A 24,340-nucleotide genomic window follows, 5' to 3' on the forward strand; every position below is an offset into this window, starting at 1 on the left:
TGGTCCTAAGTGAGTGAGAATGCTAGGGGGAGACTTTTTGGTACTTTTTGTTTATTCTAATAGTACTTTTTTGAATTTTCTATAACAATGAACTTAGAAACATGAAATTAAGCATATATGGTCCTAAGTAAGTGAGAATTCTATGGGGAGACTTTGTGGTACTTTTTCTTTATTCGATTGGTACTTTTTGTAATTTCTTCACCAATGAACCTAGAAACATGAAATAAAGCTTATATGGAACCGAGTGAGTGGGAAACTACAAGTGGGTGCTTTTTGGTACTTTTTCTATATTCTAATGGTACTTTTTGAATTTTCTATAATATAATGGACCTAGAAATATGAAATTAAGCGTATATGGTCCTAAGTGATTGAAAATTCAAGCGGATACTTCATGGTACTTTTTGTTTATTCTAATGATACTTTTTTTAATTTTCTATAGCAATGGACTTAAAAACATGAAATTAAGCATACATGGTCCTAAGTGAGTTACAATTCTAGGGGGCCACTTTTTGGTACTTTTTCTTTATTCGAATGGTACTTTTTGTAATTTCTTCACCAATGAACCTAGAATCATGAAATAAAGGTTATATGAACCCGAGTGACTGGAAAACCACAAGTGTATACTTTTTAGTACTTTTTCTATATTCTAATGGTACTTTTTGAATTTTCTATAATATAATGGACCTAGAAATATGAAATTAAGCGTATATGGTCCTAAGTGATTGAAAATTCAAGCGGATACCTCATGGTACCTTTTGTTTATTCTAATGGTACTTTTTTAATTTTCTATAGCAATGGACTTAAAAACATGAAATTAAGCATACATGGTCCTAAGTGAGTTAGAATTCTAGGGGGAGACTTTTTGGTACTTTTTCTTTATTCGAATGGTACTTTTTGTAATTTCTTCACCAATGAACCTTGAAATATGAAATAAAGGTTATATGGACCAGAGTGAGTGGGAATCCGCAAGTGGCTGCTTTTTGGTACTTTTTCTATATTCTAATGGTACTTTTTTGAATTTTCTATAACAATGGACTTAGAAACACGAAATTAAACATATATGGTCCTAAGTGAGTGAGAAGTCTAGGGGGAGACTTTTTGGTACTTATTCTTTATTCAAATGGTACTTTTTGTAATTTCTTCACCAATGAACCTAGAAACATTAAATAAAGGTTATACGGACCCGAGTGGGTGAGCAACTACAAGTGGGTGCTTTTTGGTACTTTTTCTATATTCTAATGTTACTTTTTGAATTTTCTATAACATAATGGACCTAGAAATATGAAATTGAGCGTATATGGTCCTAAGTGATTGAAAATTCAAGCGGATACCTCATGATACCTTTTGTTTATTCTAATGGTACTTTTTTTTAATTTTCTATAGCAATGGACTTAAAACATGAAATTAAGCATACATGGTCCTAAGTGAGTTAGAATTCTAGGGGAGACTTTTTGGTACTTTTTCTTTATTCGAATGGTACTTTTTGTAATTTCTTCACCAATGAACCTAAAACATGAAATTAAGCTTATATGGACCGGAGTGAGTGGGAAACCACAAGTGGGGGATTTTTGGTACTTTTTATATATTCTAATGGCCTTTTTTGAATTTCCTATAATAATGGACCTAGAGTTTCCAAAAAATCGAAGAATTTCAAAACCGCGGTTTCGGTTTTAAAAAATTAAAAACCGATCGGTTTCGGTTTTGTGATAATTTATTAAATCTTAAGTATTATAGAAACAAAATTAGTTGATAATATAGGAAATGATATACAAATCTAAAATTCAAACTTGACGGGTTATGGTTTAGTGAATGCGAATTTAAAAGTGATAATCAATGGTACTATTTCCTTATTGCAATGGTACTTTTTGAATATTTTATAATAATAAACATAAAAATTTTAAATTAGGAACACATTTTGCATTTTCTATAATAATGGACCCAGAAATATGAAATTAGACATTTACAATTAGATTCACAAACGGAGACTTAATAGTACTATTTCTTTCTTCTAATTGGGGTGGCGAAGCGCACCGGGTCTGCTAGTGTATACATAATTTCATGTTTCTAAGTCCATTGTTATAGAAAATTAAAAAAAGTACCATCAGAATAAAGAAAAAGTACCATGAATTATCCGCTTGAATTTTCACTCACTTAGGACCGTATACGCTTTATTTCATATTTCTAGGTCCATTATTATAGAATATTCAAAAAGTACCATTAGAATATAGAAAAAGTACCAAAAATCATGCACTTGTGGATTCCCACCCACTCGGGCCCATATAAGTTTTATTTCATGTTTCTAGGTTCATTGGTGAAGAAATTACAAAAAGTACCATTCGAATAATGAAAATGTACCAAAAAGTCTCGCCGTAGAATTCTCTATCACTTAGGACCACAAATGCCTAATTTCATATTTCTTGGTCCATTATTCTAGAAAATTTAAAAAGTACCATTATAAGAATAAAAAAGTACCTATAGTTCAGTTCTCACATTTTGGTTCCTAAATATTTTCCCCTATTTCTAACACTAACTTCTCTCAGATGCATATCAGCTAACCTTAATGTCGATAAGTGAAATATTTTAAAATATTAAAAAAGTACCATTAGGAGATAAAAACCAAATTTCCCTTTTCTCCTTGACACCCCTCAAGTTTGAAATTTAAAAATATTCCATTTTGCACAGAATTGTTTATGCTATAGACATGTCTCAAAAGATTAAAATATGTGTTAATGTGCTCAAGAAAAAATATGTTTTAAAAAAAGCACCAAACTGTTTACCCGTATTTGGCCCAATATACTTATTGGCACTCGAGTTCCAAGTAACACCCTGTTAGTTAATTTTTGTATGAATCCAGTAGCCAATGTTAAAAAAATTATAAAAATTGGCTTAGTAATTTTAAATAAAATGTATTTTCCCGATTTTATCCCCTTTTTTATCACCACTGCGATGGTAAAATTTTATTCAAATAAAAATCAGCATCGTGGTGGGAGTTCATAATAAAATATTCGTATGTCTATGTCAAATTATAGAAAGACATATTTTATGAAAAAGTACCAACAATAAACACAATTTTTATCCCTTAAGAGTTTGAATTTCCAAAAAGTACCAAACTAGTATTTTTTATTTTTTGATAAGTAAAGAATGCGATTTAAAATTTGTTTCTATATTTATTGGCTTAAAAGATACGTAGGGTGCCAAAAAAAGTACCAAAATACAGTTTTTACCCGTTTTCTTCCCCAAAAGGTTCGAATTTTGAAAAAGTACGAAACACCTGTCAGTTTATTTTTTAAATGGAGTGACATGCAATTTTAAGTTGTTTTGTATCTTTATTAGTTTTGAAGATATAAGATTACCGAATTTACCCGTTTTTACCTCCTAAACGTTCGAATTTCCAAATATCTCTTCTTATCGGATCGTTTTGGGAGGGAGGAACTCACAGTTCCTCCCTGTGGGTTCCTTCCAAAGGGTGGAACGATTGACTCCAGAAGTCAATGAAGCTACACTTCAGTCGTTTGGGCTGTGCGATGATGAATCAGTCAGTCAGTAACGTTACTCTTTTATATATATAGATAAAGACTTATGATTAAAGCTGAAACTAGACTTTATAAAGACCTAAGGTAGAAGCTAAAATATGACTGTATAAAGACCTAGATTGAAGCTTAAATATGACTGTATACAAACATAAGATTGAAGGTAGAGTATGACTATATTAAGGCCTACAATTGAGGCTAAAATATGAATATATAAATCACAACGATTGAAGCTAAAGTATGACTGTATTAAGATCGACAATTGAGGCTAAAATATGACTGTATAAACAACTACGATTGAGGCGAAAATAGGACTGAGCTTGAAGCTAGGAGTTCAAATTTAATATAAAATACGACTGTTTAGAGAACTTCGATTGGAACTTAAATATGTATGTATAAAGTTCTTACCCTAGGTCTCCACGTAGCAATTTTTATTGCTAAGCTCAAACAATAACGTCGGCAGAACAACAGCAGAGTGATTGCTGATTGCTTTAGGTGGAGAAAACGTTCGTCACAAATACAAAATTTTCAACGAGAGATGTTCTATGAAAAACAGTGGTTTATTTTGCGTTGAATGATTTTTTTCACTAATTTCATTGTTTTTTTTTTCTTTTGGATCTTAAATAAATTAAATATTTATGAATTAATCGCACCGAATCATAGAAAGATGCAATTTTACATTAATGACAACTGAACTGACAGCTTATTGCTTAGCAATAATTGCTCAGGCAATCGGTAGAGCAATCATTGCGCAATGGATTGCTACATTTTTTTGACGCAATCAAATTTGACAATTGCAGCAATAAATATTGCTACGTGGAGACCTAGGGTTAGGATTAGAGCTAAAATATTTGTCAACTTTGATAGGCTGTACTTCATGTTATATATAAAAGAAAGTGTCAATGGGTTTAATTTTCAAAAACCTAAATCATTTCTCTATAATATTTGCATACAATTCTATCCAATTATTTCACTAGTTCAGAAGATACATACATATTTACGCAACTGCCTGTATTATACAACGTTGCGTATGAGTAATATTTAATTCAATCTAAATAATATTAATATTAAGTATACGCAATGTTTGAGAATAGAAAATCAGTAAAATATTTTCGTTTAAAAAACTTAGGTTTTCTGTATATTTTTTACTACAGACATCTGAAGTGAAAAAGTTTATAATTTTTCTCTTAAATAATAAGATTTTTCTTTAAAGACAAATATTGAATATTTAAAAATCTGCTTTTATTTTTAACTTAAAGTCTAATAATTTATTTTTACTTATTTTTTATTAAGAACATTGTTGCTTACAACAACAATTACATTTATACTACCAGGACATTAACATTTCCGGCAAATTATCTAAACAAATTTACAAATATTTACTTACCACAGTTGTTGGTAAGAAGACAAAGATGGTAAAAAAAGGCAACAGCAGTAAACATCAACAATAAACTTTGTCAATATAAAAGTGTTTTTTTTTATGTAAATATGCTTAATCAAGATTAAAAAACATGTTTCACATAATAGTAACAGACGGCCTTACAGATACATACTGATAGATTTGCTTAAAGTTTTCGAACAATATAAAATTTGAACAAAAAAGAGACTATTTTCATTTTTAAACTAAACACAGACATCAATTGTCGTTTTTGTGTTTGGATGACTTGATCCACAAACAACAACCAAAATGGTTGTCACATTTAACTACTCTACTCTACTTTACTCGAACTCTCACTTTTTCATGTTAATGTTTTGTAGCAAAAAGAGTCCTTTTTTTCACTTTCTCTTTAAGTTAAATGAAAAATGTGCTCAACAACACGAATGAGAATCACAATAATGTTGTAAACAGACACACACATTTTTCACAAACCCAATACATTTGCTTACAATACATTTGCTGCAGACTTACAGCTGTTACAGCATTTGTTGTGTTACATTTAGAAAAATGTCAAAATAAATTATGTAAATCGTTTCGTTGTATTTGCCATATAGCCATTAATGGGAGAAGATGTTGAGGGAAATATTCAAGCACACACTCAACAATCTCCATACAAATAAATGAAAAATTTAACTAAAACTCCGGCTGGAGGAAAGCAGAGTAACAGCAGCAGAGTTGTACAAATAAATTTAAAATTACACTGTAGTTTTTTTTTGTTTGGAATTGAATTGTTGTCAATCAGTAGTGTAATAAAAGGCAACAAACATTTGTATAGAAACACACACTTCGAACCGCACTTACAGTGACAAATAGCAATAACAACAACAACGACACCTACGAGAGAGAACAAAATAACAATAACAATATTAACATTTACATCAACTTGCACTAACATCAAATGACAACAGCAAAGTAAGCAAAAAAAGAAAACTACCAGCTGCTAAAAATACTAAAAAATACAACCGTTACTTGTTTAGCAATATTCGAACAACAACTAGAAAAATAACTAAAAGGGAGGAGAGAGGAAGATAGAGAACTAGTATATGAAATGTAGGAGAATTTAAAATTCACTACTTTATAAATGAGCCACGAAGTATCCCCTTAAATTTTCAATCACTTAGGACAATATACGCTTAATTTCATATTTCTATGTCCATTATTACAGAAAATTCAAAAAAGTACCATTAGAATATAGAAAAAGTACCAAAAGCACCCACTTGTGGTTTCAGACTCACTCGGGTTCACATAAACTTTATTTCATGTTTCTAGGTTCATTGGTGAAGAAATTTCAAAAAGTACCAATCGAATAAAGAAAAAGTACCATAAAGTTTTCCCCTACAATTCTCACTCACGTAGCACAGTGGGCACAGAATCACATTTTTTTGGAAGTAAATCTGGCATTTCTAAACGGCTGGTCCGATCGGGATAAAAATTGGCGTGGGCGTATTCGAGTTTAAGATATTAAAATGGGCCATACAAAAGATTCAGGGGCGGCGCTATGGGGGCTCAAAGTAGGGTACCTTCGACATGTAAAATTTTTAAACACGTGCAATTTTTTTGTTTCCTATCCGATTTCAAAGATTTTTATATTTTTGGAAAGCACTCTAGGCTAGGTCTTGAAAAAAACCTGCTTTATCTCTTATACTTTTCGAGTTATAGGCATTTCAAAATTGAAATTTTATGATTTTGCCATACATTGGTCCGCTTTTTTAAAAATATGGGTCGTACTTTTGGTCCGCATGGACTCGATTTTTTTTAATAGTTAGACAACTAAATTACCAATAACATACAGAAGATTTCAGAGCAATATCAATTATGGATTTAAAAATAAACGATTTTCATTTTAAATATTCAAAAAATATTTGATTTTTGCTGTTTTTTGAGCGAAAATGCGACTTAAATACATTGGTGTAAATTTTTATAAGCTTCCTTATCAAAATAAGCAATGAAAAGTTACTAAAATCAAAAAAGTTGATAAATTTTGTTTTTCTTTTAGATATTCTTAACAAAAACAAGTAAGAGAGCTATATTCGGCTGTGCCGAATCTTATATACCCTTCACCAAATTATACTTTAAAATAAATTTGTTTAAATATTTTTGGTAAACAAAATATATATTTTTTTTTAATTGTTTTTCCAAATTTTTTTTTTAATTTTTTTTTAAAAAAAGTTTTTTAAAAAATTTTTTTTTTAACTTTTTAAATTTTTTTTTTTAAAAAATTTATGACAAAAAAAATTTTTTGATGAAAAAAAAAATTGGGTTAAAAAATATTTTTTCCGTTTTTGACCCATTGTAGGTCCAACTTACCATCGTTGCAATGGACTTTGAAATATCTATCATTAGATATCCATATTGTCTATATTAATGACTTAGTAATCCAGATATAGATCAAAAGTAGGTCAAAAATCGAGGTTATCCCGGTTTTTTGCTCATATCTCCGATATTTATGGACCGATTTTGTTGATTTTAAATAGCAAACTTCTCGAAAGCATGTCTGACAGAATTATTAAAGATTTGGATCCCGAAGATATCTGGGTTCTTCAGAAAATTGATTTCAACAGACAGACGGACAGACAGACGGACATGGCTTAATCGACTCCGTTATCTATAAGAATCCAGAATATATATACTTTATAGGGTCGGAAATGAAAAATGTAGAAATTACAAACGGAATGACAAACTTATATATACCCTTCTCACGAAGGTGAAGGGTATAAAAATACTTATGACTTACAAATGTATCAAAGTATCATTTTAAAGCGCATTCAGTTTTCTTTCCAACCCCGTTTAAAAATTTAAAGTCGGATAGAGACTGACTGAGTTACCAATCGATATGCTGACGAATATCACTGAAAACAGTTTTATCAGAATAACTTCTGAATTTGAGGGTTTTTCCGAAATTTTTTGACACAATTTCTGTACTCGGCTAGCCCTAGAACCCACGCTAGGTCGTTTTCCAAGTTTTTTTCCCTCGTATCACCGTGCTATTAATCTAATATATGACTGAATAAAGACCTACAGTTTAAGGTAAAATATTAGAGAACAAAAACCAACGATTTTTCTCAACTTTTATTTTTAAGGTTTTATTTTAGTAAGTAATAAAAGACCTACCTACGGTTTAAGTTTATTTATGACTAAATCATAGGTTTGATTGAAACTAAAATATGAAAAAACAAATAAGAGAGCTATATTCGGCTGTGTCGAATCTTATATACCCTTCACCAAGTTATACTTTAAAATAAATATTTTTAGGTAAACAAAATTAAAATTTCTTTTCCAAATTGTTTTTTAATTTTTTTTTTAAAAGTTGTTTAGATTTTTTTTTTTAATTTTATTTTTTTTTTTTTTTGTAAAAAGAATTTATGAAAACAAAAATATTTTTAATTTGAAAAAAATTTGGGTTAAAAAATATTTTTCCCGATTTTGACACATTATAGGTCCACCTTACTATATCCTAATATACATCGTTGCAATGGACTTTTAAATATCAATCATTAGATATCCATATTGTCTATATTAATGACTTAGTAATCCAGATATATGTGGATCAAAAATAGGCCAAAAATCGAAGTTGTCTCAGCCATTTGTTGGCCGATTTTGTCAATTTTAAATAGCAGCCAAGCCGGAATCGGGAATTCGATATATTGATGTATGAATCATGTATGGAAGTTATTTGGGGGCTACGGAAAGTTGATTATACATACAGATGGACAGAAGGACAGACGGACATGGCTATATCGACTTCGCTAGAAAATATATGGGGTCGCAAATGAAAAATGTACAAGCTACAAACGTAATGACTTATATCTACCCTTGCCACTCATGGTGAAGTATATAATAAAGAATTACGATTAAATCTCAAGTTTGACTAAACTGTAACACATTTTGAATAACAATAGAAGTGATTAAAAATTCAATTTGTTAAAGCTTATGTCTTCCTCTGTTATTTCTCTGTTCAAATTTTTCAAATCGGATCAGTAGTTTGGAAGATACATTAATTTGTATGCAATTGCTTCTATATTGAAACGTTGCGTATGAGTAATATTTAATTCATTCTAAGTATAATCAATATTAAGTATACGCCACGTTTAAGAGTAGAAAATCATTTGATAACAAAGGGTTTTTATTGTTAAAAAATATTTAAAAATTAGAGATATATTCACATAGAAGGCTTTGTTAATTGTCAGAATTTCAGCTTTTGGGTTTAAAATTATCCAGATGTGACTGTCTAAAAACAATTGAATCATAAAATTGCCCATGACTATAGAAGAGGTGTACAAGAGTTTAAGTTTGGAATTTAGACTGTAAATACAAAGAGAGGGCCTCAAGAACCAAGTGGGTTATCTCGGATATTTGAAAAATTAAAAATAATGCCAAAAGAGGTGTAGAACCTCTTCCGGAGTAGTGAGGATTATATTAAAATAGGACTATCCAAATTTATTTATACTTTTTTTCACTTTAAAATTTTTATGAAAATTATATTGACAAACCAATTAACTAGCTTTATATTTCTCCATATTTTAGAGTAGAGTATTTTCAAAACAGTCTGAATAATTTACAATCCTATAACAAAATGCGACCGGACAACAGCAGAGTTTAGTTTCCATTTAGTAGGAGGTGGGAGAAAATTTGTTAAATCCTGATGTAAACAAAACACAGCAGCATTTAAATGGAAATATTTTTAAATGAACCGTATGGACGAATGATTTTAAATTAAACTTTTACACAAATTCAGTTCATTTTGTTAGGGGTGGCGGCAGTAAATGTAATGAAATAAATTTGAATAGACGTACATTGATGAAACTGATGGTAAATGAAAATATATTTCAATTAAGTAATAGTTAGACATTAAACTAATTAGTTATGGCTAAAAATTTACATTTTCTTAAAGTTTAAAGAGTCTAATTTATCTGTTTTCATGAAAGAAAAGTATTAGTTTTGAATATCATTTCTGGAAATTGTAATTGTATTTCTAATACCTATTCTAACCGGCATCTAGGTTCATTTCTCTAATATATGCTTTAAGTATATTTTAATGTTTTATGTGTTTATTTTTTTAAATTTATTTTGGCAAATCAAAAAGTGAGATTGCCCTCTTTCCACTTTTTGCCTTCATCATTGTTCCCAGCCTTTTGTAACTCAAACTACCTTGATATTTATTTTTTTTTTAACTTTTTAAAGTTTCACTTTATTGTTTACCAATTGTTCCGGACATGTCTGCAGAAAATCCAAAATAAATCAGCTAATTTAAAAAAAAAATCCAATAAGTTTTGAATAAATTTATAAGTTGCTACTACTTTTGGCAATAGCAACCAGAAAAGAACAATTGAAACCAACAGCAACCCAAAACAAATCAAAAAACTAAAACAATATTTTCTTGTTTTAATAAATCTCTTTAGTCTCGTTGTTTTGAGTCGTTTGCCATCATCAATTTTTGTTGCATGTTTTCTTTTATGGTATTGACAATATAGCCAGAGTCATACCTCCTCGCTGATGCTGTCAGCATCAGCATCAGCTCATCCTTATTGTTGTTGCTCGCATTATAGTCACAGCTCTCTAAACATATTTAGCTATAGTCATCGTTATAGTCATTGTATTTATTGTTGATTGTTGCCATAATCTTGTATAGAAATATTGGTATGTAAGTTGTTTCCAACCGAAAAGTAACTAAGATAGAAAAAATAAACAAAATCTGCCACAGATAAAACCCATAACAACGACAACTACAGCAACTATAATGACAACTACAACGCAATAAACTGCTATAAGAAATACGTTATAGCCAAAACAGCAGCCTATTTTAGCGCAAAAAAAATATAAAACAAAATTGCTAACACAGCAGGAATACAACACGCTTGAAAAAAAAAATCAAAAAAAATAGACAAACATGTTAAACATTAAAAGATTTTACTTCATCTTCTTTTATTTTAACTGCTAGTGGAGTTTGTAATAATGTTACTTGTGCAGTTTCTAAAACAATGTTTTATTTAAAGAAGTTTTCATAAAGTTATAAAGTTGTAAATTTATAAAGTTATAAAGTTATAAAGTTATAAAGTTATAAAGTTATAAAGTTATAAAGTTATAAAGTTATAAAGTTATAAAGTTATAAAGTTATAAAGTTATAAAGTTATAAAGTTATAAAGTTATAAAGTTATAAAGTTATAAAGTTATAAAGTTATAAAGTTATAAAGTTATAAAGTTATAAAGTTATAAAGTTATAAAGTTATAAAGTTATAAAGTTATAAAGTTATAAAGTTATAAAGTTATAAAGTTATAAAGTTATAAAGTTATAAAGTTATAAAGTTATAAAGTTATAAAGTTATAAAGTTATAAAGTTATAAAGTTATAAAGTTATAAAGTTATAAAGTTATAAAGTTATAAAGTTATAAAGTTATAAAGTTATAAAGTTATAAAGTTATAAAGTTATAAAGTTATAAAGTTATAAAGTTATAAAGTTATAAAGTTATAAAGTTATAAAGTTATAAAGTTATAAAGTTATAAAGTTATAAAGTTATAAAGTTATAAAGTTATAAAGTTATAAAGTTATAAAGTTATAAAGTTATAAAGTTATAAAGTTATAAAGTTATAAAGTTATAAAGTTATAAAGTTATAAAGTTATAAAGTTATAAAGTTATAAAGTTATAAAGTTATAAAGTTATAAAGTTATAAAGTTATAAAGTTATAAAGTTATAAAGTTATAAAGTTATAAAGTTATAAAGTTATAAAGTTATAAAGTTATAAAGTTATAAAGTTATAAAGTTATAAAGTTATAAAGTTATAAAGTTATAAAGTTATAAAGTTATAAAGTTATAAAGTTATAAAGTTATAAAGTTATAAAGTTATAAAGTTATAAAGTTATAAAGTTATAAAGTTATAAAGTTATAAAGTTATAAAGTTATAAAGTTATAAAGTTATAAAGTTATAAAGTTATAAAGTTATAAAGTTATAAAGTTATAAAGTTATAAAGTTATAAAGTTATAAAGTTATAAAGTTATAAAGTTATAAAGTTATAAAGTTATAAAGTTATAAAGTTATAAAGTTATAAAGTTATAAAGTTATAAAGTTATAAAGTTATAAAGTTATAAAGTTATAAAGTTATAAAGTTATAAAGTTATAAAGTTATAAAGTTATAAAGTTATAAAGTTATAAAGTTATAAAGTTATAAAGTTATAAAGTTATAAAGTTATAAAGTTATAAAGTTATAAAGTTATAAAGTTATAAAGTTATAAAGTTTTAAAGTTATAAAGTTATAAAATAAGGTCAAAGGTGTTGCTCTTACTGTATATTTGGCTATAACTTATTTGAATGACTTCCAAAGACTCAATTCAATCAAAGCCCTGCTCAGGCATCTTCATAACATTCACTATTTACTTTCAAACGATCTTGTAAATTGAACATAAATAGTTATAGAAAAACATTGTATTTGATTTTTTTATGTCAGTGTTGTTTCACATCTTCTTACCATATAGTTTCATATTCACATTCATACAACTCCAAGTCTACCAGAGTATAATAAAACATTTTATGATTTTAGCTTTTCTATGATTTTTTATAGGTTTTTTTTTTTCATCTGCTTGTGTTAACAATAAAAATCATAAGAAGAGGAAAACATTAGTTCAGTAATGGCATGCATTTGATAATAAAATGTTGCATTACGTTTTTTCTATTACAAAGTGATACAAAAGTGAATGAAAAAAAATATGCAGGGGTTCTCATATAGAAAATCACCTGAAACCGTGATTTAGAAAATAAGGCCCTAAGTATTTTTGAACTTTATGTCCAATAAAACAGAATTGCTATATAGGAACCCCTGTATATTTTTGCTACAGCATATTGTTATTTATTAAGTATCTTAGCATACCTTCGGATTTAGCGCTTTACTACTTTGTAGGAATTTCGCAATTATGCAGTTCAATGAACTTTTGATTTATTTATTTTAATGGCAACGTATGTTTTTAATAAGGAAAGGGAAAGGAAACAGGAGGGGGTCAAATTACTTAATTGAAGAAAAACTATTGGAATCGTATCTAAAACATTTAGCTTATTTTCCAAACGAATGCATAATTTAACGAGCTTTAGATGGTTTAAGTTTTTATTGAAATTTTTTTCACAAAATTTTCTTAATTTATAACTTTATAATTTTAACGATGATTTTAATGTAAAAAAAATTATCGATGAGCAAAACAGCTGTTATTTGACAAAAGTAAAATAATCAAGATTCTTATAAAGGTATTCGTCTCATATAAAATAATCTCGTCTTAAATAATCACATCCATGCTCTCTTCAAAAGTCTTGTCTTCAATAATCTCGTCAATAGTATAGTCTTCACTAGTATATTCAATATTCTCACTATAGGATCGTTTAAAGTCACGTTCATAACCTCTTCTATAGTCTCGTCTTCAAAAACCTCGTGTCTAGTATGGCTTTCAAAAGTATCTTCAGTATTCATACTCTCGTCTTCAATATTCACATCAATGTATATACTCGTCTATGTATATTCTTCAATCGTCTCGTCTTCAATAGTAACATTTTCAACTGTCTCCTCTTCAATAGTCTCGTCTGCAATATTCTCGTCTTCAATAGTCTCGTTTTCAATAGTCTCATCTTCAATGATCTAGACTTCAACTGCCTCCTCTTCAATAGTATCGTCTTCAATAGTCTGGTCTTCAATAGTCTGGTCTTCAATAGTCTGGTCTTCAATAGTCTTGTCTTCAATCGTCTCGTCTTCAATGATCTAGACGTCAATTGCCTCCTCTTCAATAGTATCGTCTTCAATGGTCTTGTCTTCAAAATTCTCGTCTTCAATGGTCGCGTCTTCAATTATCTCCTCTTTGGTAGTCTGGTCTTCAATGGTGTCGTCTTCAATCGTCTCGTCTTCAACTGTCTCCTCTTCAATAGTCTCGTCTTCAATGATCTCGTAATCAACTGTCAACTCTTCAATAGTCTCTTCTTCAATAGTCTCCCCTCCAATAGTCTCGTCTTCAAAAGTCTCGTCTTAAATGATCTCGTCATCTACTGTGTCCTCTTCAATAGTCTCGTTTTTAATGATCTCATCTTCAATAGTCTCGTCTTGAATAGTCTGGTCTTCAATCGTCTCGCCTTCAATCGTCTCGTCTTCAATGATTTCGTCTTCAACTGTCTCCTCTTCAATTGTCTCGTCTTCAAAAGTGTCATCTTCAATGATCACGTCATCAACTGTCTTCTCTTCAATAGTCTCCTCTTCAATAGTCTCGTCTTCAACAGTCTCGTTTTCAAAAGCCTCGTCTTCAATAGTCTCGTCTTCAATGATCACGTCATCAACTGTCTTCTCTTCAATAGTCTCCTCTTCAATAGTCTCGTTTTCAAAAGTCTCGTCTTCAATAGTCTCGCCTTCAATCGTCTCGTCTTCAATGATTTCGTCTTCAACTGTCTCCTCTTCAATTGTCTCGTCTTCAAAAGTGTCATCTTCAATGATCACGTCATCAACTGTCTTCTCTTCAATAGTCTCCTCTTCAATAGTCTCGTCTTCAACAGTCTCGTTTTCAAAAGTCTCGTCTTCAATAGTCTCGTCTTCAATGATCTAGACTTGAACTGTCTCCTCTTCAATAGTCTCACCTTCAATAGTCTCTTCTTCAACATTCTGGTCTTCAATCGTCTCATCTTCTATAGCCTCGTCTTCAATAGTCTCCTCTTCAATAATCTCGTCTTCAATAGTCTCGTCTTCTATAGTCTCGTCTTCAATAGTCTCGTTTTTATTGATCTCATCTTCAATTGTCTCCTCTTCAATAGTCTCGTCTTCAATATTCTGATCTTCAATAGTCTCGTCTTCAATAGTCTCGTCTTCAATTGTCTCGTCTTCAATAGTCTCGTCTTCAATAGTCTCGTATTCTATATTCTCGTCTTTAATACTCACGACTTCAACTGTCTCGTCTTCAATAGTCTCCTCTTCAATAGTCTCGTCCTTAATAGTAACCATTTCAATAGTCTCGCCTTTAATATCCTCGTCTTCAATATTCGCGTCTTCCCTAGTCTCGTTTTCAATAGTCTCGTGTTCAATAGTCTCGTCTTTAAGAGTCACGACTTCAACTGTCTCCTCTTCAATAATCTCGTCTTTAATAGTCTCGCCTTTAATAGCCTCGTCTTCAATAGTCTCCTCTTCAATAATCTCGTCTGCATTCTTGTCTATAGTCTCATCTATAGTCACATTTATAGTGTCCTCTATAGTCTCGTCTACAGTGTCGTCTACAGTCTCGTCTATAGTATCGTCCATAGTTTCGCCATGTTAGTCTCCTTTTCAATGGTCTGGTCATCAATCGTCTCGTCTTCAACTGTCTCCTCATTAATAGTCTCGACTTCAATAATCTCGTCTTCAATCGCCTCGTTTTTAATGATCTCGTCTTCAATTGTTTCCTCTTCAATGATTTCGTCTTCAACTGTCTCCTCTTCTATATTATGGTCTTCAATCGTCTCGCCTTCAATTATCTCGTCTTCAACTGTCTCCTCTTCAATAGTCTCGTCTTCATCTTTATAACTTTATAACTTTATAACTTTATAACTTTATAACTTTATAACTTTATAACTTTATAACTTTATAACTTTATAACTTTATAACTTTATAACTTTATAACTTTATAACTTTATAACTTTATAACTTTGTAACTTTATAACTTTATAACTTTATAACTTTATAACTTTATAACTTTATAACTTTATAACTTTATAACTTTATAACTTTATAACTTTATAACTTTATAACTTTATAACTTTATAACTTTATAACTTTATAACTTTATAACTTTATAACTTTATAACTTTATAACTTTATAACTTTATAACTTTATAACTTTATAACTTTATAACTTTATAACTTTATAACTTTATAACTTTATAACTTTATAACTTTATAACTTTATAACTTTATAACTTTATAACTTTATAACTTTATAACTTTATAACTTTATAACTTTATAACTTTATAACTTTCAAATTTCGCAACTTTATAACATATATTCTTCCTATAAAACTATTTTTAACAGAAGCTTCAACTACAAACACCAATTGTTGTAGCTAAAGACAGCAATTATTTCTTAATTTTATACAATTTTCAATATTATGTAGCATTTTTCCATGCAACCACTTATAGCAAGATTGTAAAACGCCTCCGCTAAATGCAACGTAAATTATGTTGTGGAAGATTAGTCGACATTTTTATACCCTGCATTTACAACAACCTTTTACACTAGTAAAATAGTTGTCAACTTAAGTTTGTGTACAGATATTTACAGTGATTGCTTTATTTAAATTTGTTTAAAATTGTTAACTAAGGAGAGATTTTAGTGATTATTAATAAGTAGCAGACTCCTAACTAAATTCTAGTATAAAATTATAAAAAGACTAGCAGACCCGGTGCGCTTCGCCACCCCAATTAGAAGAATGAAATAGTACTATTAAGTCTCCCTTTGTGAATCTAATTGTAAATGTCTAATTTCATATTTCTGGGTCCATTATTATAGAAAATGCAAAAGAAAGTTACCACTAAAGTCACCTTTTGTGAATTCAAATTCATTTAAAATCATGTGTGCCTAAAATTATTATAAAATATTCAAAAAGTACCATTGCAATAAACAAATAGTACCATTGAATATCACTTCTGAATTCGCATTCACTAAACCATAACCCGTCAATTTTGAATTTTAAATTTGTATAGCCTTTCCTATATTATCAACTAATTTTGTTTCTATAACAATTAATATTTAAAAATTATCACGAAACCGCGGTAAAGTACCATTAGAATATGTAAAAAGTACCAAAAAGCCCCCACTTGTGGTTTCCCACTCACTCCCATATAAGCTTAATTTCATGGTTTTAGGTTAATTGGTGAAGAAATTACAAAAAGTACCATTCGAATAAAGAAAAAGTACCAAAAAGTCTATCCCTAGAATTCTCACTCACTTTAGAACATATACGATTAATATCATGTTTCTAAGTTCATTGTTATAAAAAATTCAAAAAAGTACCATTAGAATAAAGAAAAAGTACCAAAAAGTCTCCCCCTGGAATTCTCACTCACTTTAGAACATATACGATTAATATCATATTTTTATGGCCATTATTACAGAAAATCCAAAAAGTACCGCTACAATATACAAAAAGTACCAAAAATCAGGCACTTGTGGATTCCCACTCACTCCGGTCCATATAAGGTTCATTGGTGAAGAAATTACAAAAAGTACCATTCGAATAGAGAAAAAGTACCAAAAAGTCTCCCCCTAGAATTCTCATTGACTTAGGACCGTGTATGCTTAATTTCATGTTTCTAAGTCCATTGTTATACAAAATTAAAAAAAGTACCATTATAATAAAGAAAAAGTACCATGAAGTATCCGCTAAATTTTCAATCACATAGGACCATATACGCTTAATTACATATTTCTAGGTCCAAGTACCATTATAATATAGAAAAAGTACCAAAAAGCAGTCACTTGTAGATGCCCACCCACTCTGGCCCATGTAAGATTTATTTCATGTTTCTAGGTTCATTGGTGAAGAAATTACAAAAAGTACCATTCGATTAAAAAAAAGTACCAATAATCTCTCCCTAGAATTCTCACTGACTTAGGACCGTGTATGCTTAATTTCATGTTTCTAAGTCCATTGTTATAGAAAATTAAAAAAAAGTACCATTATAATAAAAAAAAGTACCATGAAGTATCCGCTTGAATTTTCACTCACATAGGACCATATACGCTTAATTTCATGTTTCTAGGTCCTTTATTGTAGAAAATTCAAAAAGTACCATTATAATATAGAAAAAGTACCAAAAAGCAACCACGTGTGGATTCCCACCCACTCGGGCCCATGTAAGCTTTATTTCATGTTTCTAGGTTCATTGGTGAAGAAATTACAAAAAGTACCATTCGATTAAAGAAAAAGTACCAAAAAGTCTCCCCCTAGAATTCCCACTTACTTAGGACCATATATGCTTAGTTTCATGTTTCTAAGTTCATTGTTATAGAAAATTCAAAAAAGTACCATTAGAATAAACAAAAAGTACCAAAAACCCCACAATTGTGGTTTCCCACTCACTCGGTTCCATATAAGCTTTATTTCATGTTTCTAGGTTCATTGGTGAAAAAATTACAAAAAGTACCAATCGAATAAAGAAAAAGTACCAAAAAGTCTCCCCCTAGAATTCTCACTTACTTAGGACCATATATGCTTAATTTCATGTTTCTAAGTCCATAGTTATAGAAAATTCAAAAAAGTACCATTTGAATATAGAAAAAGTACCAAAAAACCCACACTTGTGGTTTCCTACTCACTCGGTTTATATATAAGTTCTATTTTATGTTTCTAGGTTCATTGGTGAAGAAATTACAAAAAGCACCATTCGAATAATGAAAAAGTACCAAAAAGTCTCCCCCTAGAATTCTCACTCACTTAGGACCATATATGTTTAATTTCATGTTTCTAAGTCCATTGTTATAGAAATTTCAAAAAAGTACCATTAGAAGAACAAAAAAGTACCTATAGTTCTGTTCACACATTTTGGTACCTAAATATTATACCCTATGCCTAACACAAACTTCACTCAGATACAAATCAGCTAACTTTAATGTCGATAAGTGCAATAATTTAAAATATTAAAAAAGTACCATTAGGAGAAAAGTACCAATTTCCCTTTTCTTCCTCGAACACCCCTCAAACTTTAAAAATATTCCATTTTGCCAAAATTGTTTATGCTACAGACATGTCTCAAAATATTAAAATCTGTGTTAATGTGCCCAAGAAAAAATATGTTTTAAAAAAGTACCAAACTGTTTACCCGGATTTGGCACAATATACACCTTGGCATTCGAGTTCCAAATAACACCCTGTTAGTTAATTTTTGTATGAATCCAGGAACCAGTGTTAAAAAAATTATCAAAATTGGCTTAATAATTTCAATAAAATGTATTTTTCCGATTTTATCCCCTTTTTGGTACCTTTTTTATCCCCATTGCTTTGGTAAAATTTAATTCAAATAAATTTCTGTATCGTGGTGGGAGCTCATAATAAAATATTCGTATGTCTATGTCAAATTATAGAAAAACATATTTTATGAAAAAGTACCAAAAATAAACACAATTTTTATCCCTTAAGGGTTCGAATTTCCAAAAAGTACCAAACTTATATTTTTTATTTTTTGTTAATTAAAGAATACGATTTAAAATTTGTTTCTATGTTTATTGGTTTAAAAGATACATAGGGTGTAAAAAAAGTACCAAAATACAGTTTTTACCCGTTTTCTCCCCTAAAAGTTTCGAATATCCAAAAAGTACGAAACACCTGTCAGCTTATTTTTTAAATGGAGTAACATGCTATTTTAAGTTTTTTTGTATCTTTATTAGTTTTGAAGATATAAGGTTACCGAATTTACCCGTTTTTACCCTTTTTTACCCCCTAAACGTTCGAATTTCCAAAAATCCCTTCTTATCGGATCGTTTTGGGGAGGGAGGAACCCACAGATAAAATTTCGTGATTCTAGCTTCAGCCGTTTGGGCTGTGCGATGATGAATCAGTCAGTCATTCAGTCAGTCAGTCAGTCAGTCAGTCAGTCAGTAACGTTACTCTTTTATATATATAGATTAACAAAACTTATTCAGCCTAATTATGAATAAAAAATTCCCCGTTAGTTTTTTTCCTATTGAATTTGAATAGGAAAAATGGGAAAAGGGAAAAACTTTCCGAGGAATTTTTATTCATAATTGGGCTGATTTCCTATAATACTATGAAATTTCTTTATATAGCCCATGAGCTTTTGAAAATATCACCAACGTCATGACAAACTTAATATATAAATTGAAGGATAACAAATTTAATGCAAGTATTAATGCAGGAAATCTCAGCAAAAAAGAAAAAAATAATAATTTTACGGTAATTGGTAAGAAAATCATACGCATTTGTAGTACATTATTTCATTTTATGCAACATGATTTAAACGGACTGTGAAAAAGTACACAAAAACTGCATCAGAAAAAAGAAGATGCCACCAGCAACAGCGGCAATACAAACACTGCAACAACCTCAGAGTACCTGTATCAATATTTGCCAGTTGTATTTCATGGCATTTATTCATTCCTACATACATATTTAAACAATATTTAAACACAATAAACAATTGCCAACAGGGTTTTATCCAAGTACTTTCGATGCTCATTTAGTTCAATACACTAGAGAAGGAAATGTTGGTAAAAAACAGGAAAATATTTGTTTTAAAAATTGGATAAATAATTAGTTAAAACATTGTAACAAATTTTGAATTGTGGTAACAAATCAAAAGTAGAATGTTGATAAACTTCTAGCCAAATGAGTTTTTTTTTTATTTTGAATTAAAATATACCAAGTTTATGTAAACTGAAAACCTCAGAACATTTCTCAGATCACTCAATACTAATTACAGACAAATCACTCAAAACTAATTACAAATGTTAACATTATAAAATAAAATATTAAATGTAGATATACACTCATATGTTTATTCAAATAATTATAAATACGTATGTTAATATAAGTATGTAAGTATATCATAAATTATGTTAAATCATGATGCAATTATGCTCACACCAGTAGCACAACATAACCAATATATCTCATGCCATATGATAACATAATTTATGTCTTACAATTATGTCAGATATAATAGTTACGAGTACTAATGTAGTTAGCAACATTGATAATATATCGATAACCAATATAATTATCAAGTAATCACATATATGAGATATCTAAGCATAAACGAAGTGTAAAGCTTGATTCAATCTTCCGCTCGGCCTTTTTTATTGGAATTTCTAAGAGTTAAGTTAATTTACGGAATATAAAGAACTTAATAAAAGAATTTTTTATATATATTAAGATTTATATACTTATGTATATAAAATAATATAATTTGCAAATAGTTTCATAAAAATATTCAGAAATACCGATATATCTAGTGTTTTTTTTATCGAATGTGTAAAACCCAAATTAATTTTGGTAAGAATTTGAATAAAATACTATTTAAAATGTTTAAATAATATAAAACTATTTGTAGGGTTTTTATAACATTATAATAATTAATACTGGAGATGTTTTAACGTGGTCTTAATTATTTGAGTAATTATTTTTGATGAAATCATCAATTTATCATTTTACTTGAGCATCGTCCAAAGTTCAACATTATGCAAATGCACGTTTTCTGATTGCATTTACAATAAATCTTCTCCTAATGTTTGCCTCTAATACTCAACCATATACATCATCATTACAATAAAATCAGCATCATCGTAAAATTCGTCCAAATATTGCTCCCATATTAATTACAGAACTCCAAACTTTTATATACAAGGCCGTAAAATTATTAAAATAAGTTATCGATTGCCAGCATGAAATTTTGTCATAACCTCAACAAACATTAATTCTACATAATTGTAATGCAATCTTCATTATGACGTTAAATCATATTAATCAACAACAAAATTCATCACATCATCTGTATAACTTATAAAATGAATGATATTCAGAAGATTTAAATGTGCTCAATTTTAGCCCACAATTGTATTATTTTATTTTATGACTTAAGACGTACCAAAAAGAAGAACACAAAAATCCCAAATTATTGCGTGACGTCATCGATTTATTACAAAGCAAATCAATCGCTAAGAGCATTTAAAATAAAAGAAACACTAACAGTAAGCTTTGTAATGTATATTATATATGTAAGTAAGTTAACATTAAGATTTTTTTTAATTAACCTGAAGAGAGTTTCTCTTAAACTTTGTTTTATAATTTTTCTACTTTACATCTGTAAAGAATAATGTTCATTTAACATTAACATTTAATATTATTTTCTATCAAACGAACAACTAAGAGATTTAATATATTAATGTTAATGAATCAAACATTAGTATTTTGTATAAATATATATATATATATTGTTAATGTAAATTATATTGCACATACCTATAACTATAATGTTAATTTAATTATTAATTTATAAGTTTTGGCATGTTAAATATATTTTGTATATTATATCTACAGATTTAAATAATATTTTTGCTAATACAAATTTCTCTGAGTTACAGTATACTGGATATTTTGAGCTCAAACTATCAGCCGAGTAACAGAAAAAGGGTATTTAAAAGGGTAACATTTTACATCATCATCACCAATGAAACACAAAAATCGTAAGTTATAATATACAAAACTAAATAACATGCGTTCGTTTAACATTTAATCGTTTAAAATTTAATAATTTTACTAACAAATTTTATATTATTTCATAATAATTATTTGAAATAAGATATATATTTTAAGTCTGATATGAATATCTTGCTTTATATAAAAAGAGATTATTATATTAATAAACAGTTTTGAATTGACAAATATGGAAAGTTCTGAGTAAAGATAATTTTATTGGGAATGCTGAGAATTAATTATATAATACGGATGATTTAGTAGGATGTTATTTTAGGGTAGATACTGAACATTATTTAAAGAACACTAGGGTATCATAGAAGAATGAGGGTGGGTAATTATTCAATAGTGTTCAATGTGATAAGAACATCTATCACTTTTCTATACAGATTTTACAAAAATACCATATTTAGTATTCATTCAATAGCCAGGTTTTATTGTTAAATTTACATTTCTTTTAAAGTCAAGTCTTGGAAAGATTTATTTTCTTATTTGTTTGTGTAGTGTGTAAAGGTCAGGTGTGCTCAAGAACCCTCCCCAATCCGGCGAGCTAAGCCTATTCTAGCTTTCCAAGCACCGAGTACATTTGCCATAAAACTCATTAATTTGAAAACACTAAAGAAAATTTGCTACATAAATAGAATGGCGCCCAACGAGTTCGGCTTAAATGTCGTTTTCGATTTTATTTTTAATTTCTACGTAAATTTGTCTCGAACTGATTATTTTCTTGTCAGCTTCGATTTGCAATTTACTATTCCATTTTTCATTTTTTTTACTTATGCACAAGACATATGTGGTAACATTACCTATATTGCTGTGATAAGTCATTTCACCATTATTTGTCAGTTTTTTTTAAAGTAAGTCTTTCAATATTTGGTTGAAATCGAATATTGTTTTTGCTATTTTTTTTAACTGATATGATTTTTTATGATTCCACTTAGTTTCAATAGTTTGTTTTATATTGTTGTGTAAGTCATGGATTATTCTATTCAAATAGATAATCTCATTTGCGACACAATAATATAATCAATTAGTTTACCAGATAATTGGAGGGGGTATTTTGTAAAATATTTGTATAAATTTTTATCCGTATTTAAAATTTCAATTCAGCATTCCCATAGATTTTGAGATACGTTTTTGAAACAATAGTTTTTTTTTAAATTTTCTATAAAGTTTTTTTTTGAGTAATGTCAAAGAGAAAAGGGAAGTCGAAAGATAGAGAAGAACCAACTAGTGATAGCCAAATTGATTACGCGTTTGACGAAAATTCCGAAAATCCATTTATTCCTCGACCGAGGATAAGCGAAAGCCCAATTTTAACAAGATCTAAAGCTCGAATTCTTAATTTATCTGTTGAAAACTCAGACAGCCCATTTGTGTCAAGGCCTAAAATTGTAAAAAGTCCAATAGCTTCACAGGCTAGAAATAATTTACCGTCTTCTTTGCAACCGGCAGAATCAGCTGTTGACATGGGTAATGAAAACGAAAGTAGTAGTTTGCCAAGTGGTTCACAACAAGTCCCTACTGGCGGCGTTAACGTAAACGATTTAAGTATTTTAACTTCAAGGTTAGAACGTGTCCTCACGTTAAATCATAATGCGTTTATGGGTGAGATATCCAATTTAAGACAGTCTCTAGTAGAAGGTTTTAACCGAAATTCAAATACTCATAACCAACCACAGGTAAATCAAAACAATTCAGGCATCAATACTAACAACGGCCATAATAACTCTTTCCATAATCAAAGTATGAATTCAGATGCGGGTAGAAGTACATCTTCTAATGATTATGTTCGATTAGATAAATGGAACATCATTTACGATGGTACAGATGATGTCAACGATTTTCTCTTTAAAGTTGACACGCTCAAAAATAGATATAATTGCTCAGACAAATATATAAGTTCCAATTTTCATACTATTTTAAAAGGCAAAGCCGACACTTGGTTTTGGTCATTTTTGAAACAGCACCCTAACTCAAAGTACGACGAAATCAAATTTGCATTAACAAAACAGTTTGGAAAGATAGAAAATGACTGTGACAAAATCGTCAGAATGATTGAACGTCGACAAACGCCAAAGGAATCTTTTGACGACTACTTTTCCGAAATGATCGCAATGAACAATCGTCTCTCCCAGCCGATGAATGAGAGTAAAATGATAGAGTTGATCAAAAATAA

General features: G+C 29.0%; 1 pseudogene; it reads right to left on the reverse strand.

Annotated features, from left to right (window-relative positions):
• Positions 1-13,963: 13,963 nt before the first annotated feature.
• On the reverse strand, positions 13,964-23,632 carry LOC135961156 (probable serine/threonine-protein kinase kinX; annotated as a pseudogene).
• Positions 23,633-24,340: the final 708 nt, after the last annotated feature.

This window comes from Calliphora vicina, chromosome 5, assembly GCF_958450345.1.
Source record: "Calliphora vicina chromosome 5, idCalVici1.1, whole genome shotgun sequence".
In the NCBI taxonomy this organism is placed as follows: Eukaryota; Metazoa; Arthropoda; class Insecta; order Diptera; family Calliphoridae; genus Calliphora; species Calliphora vicina.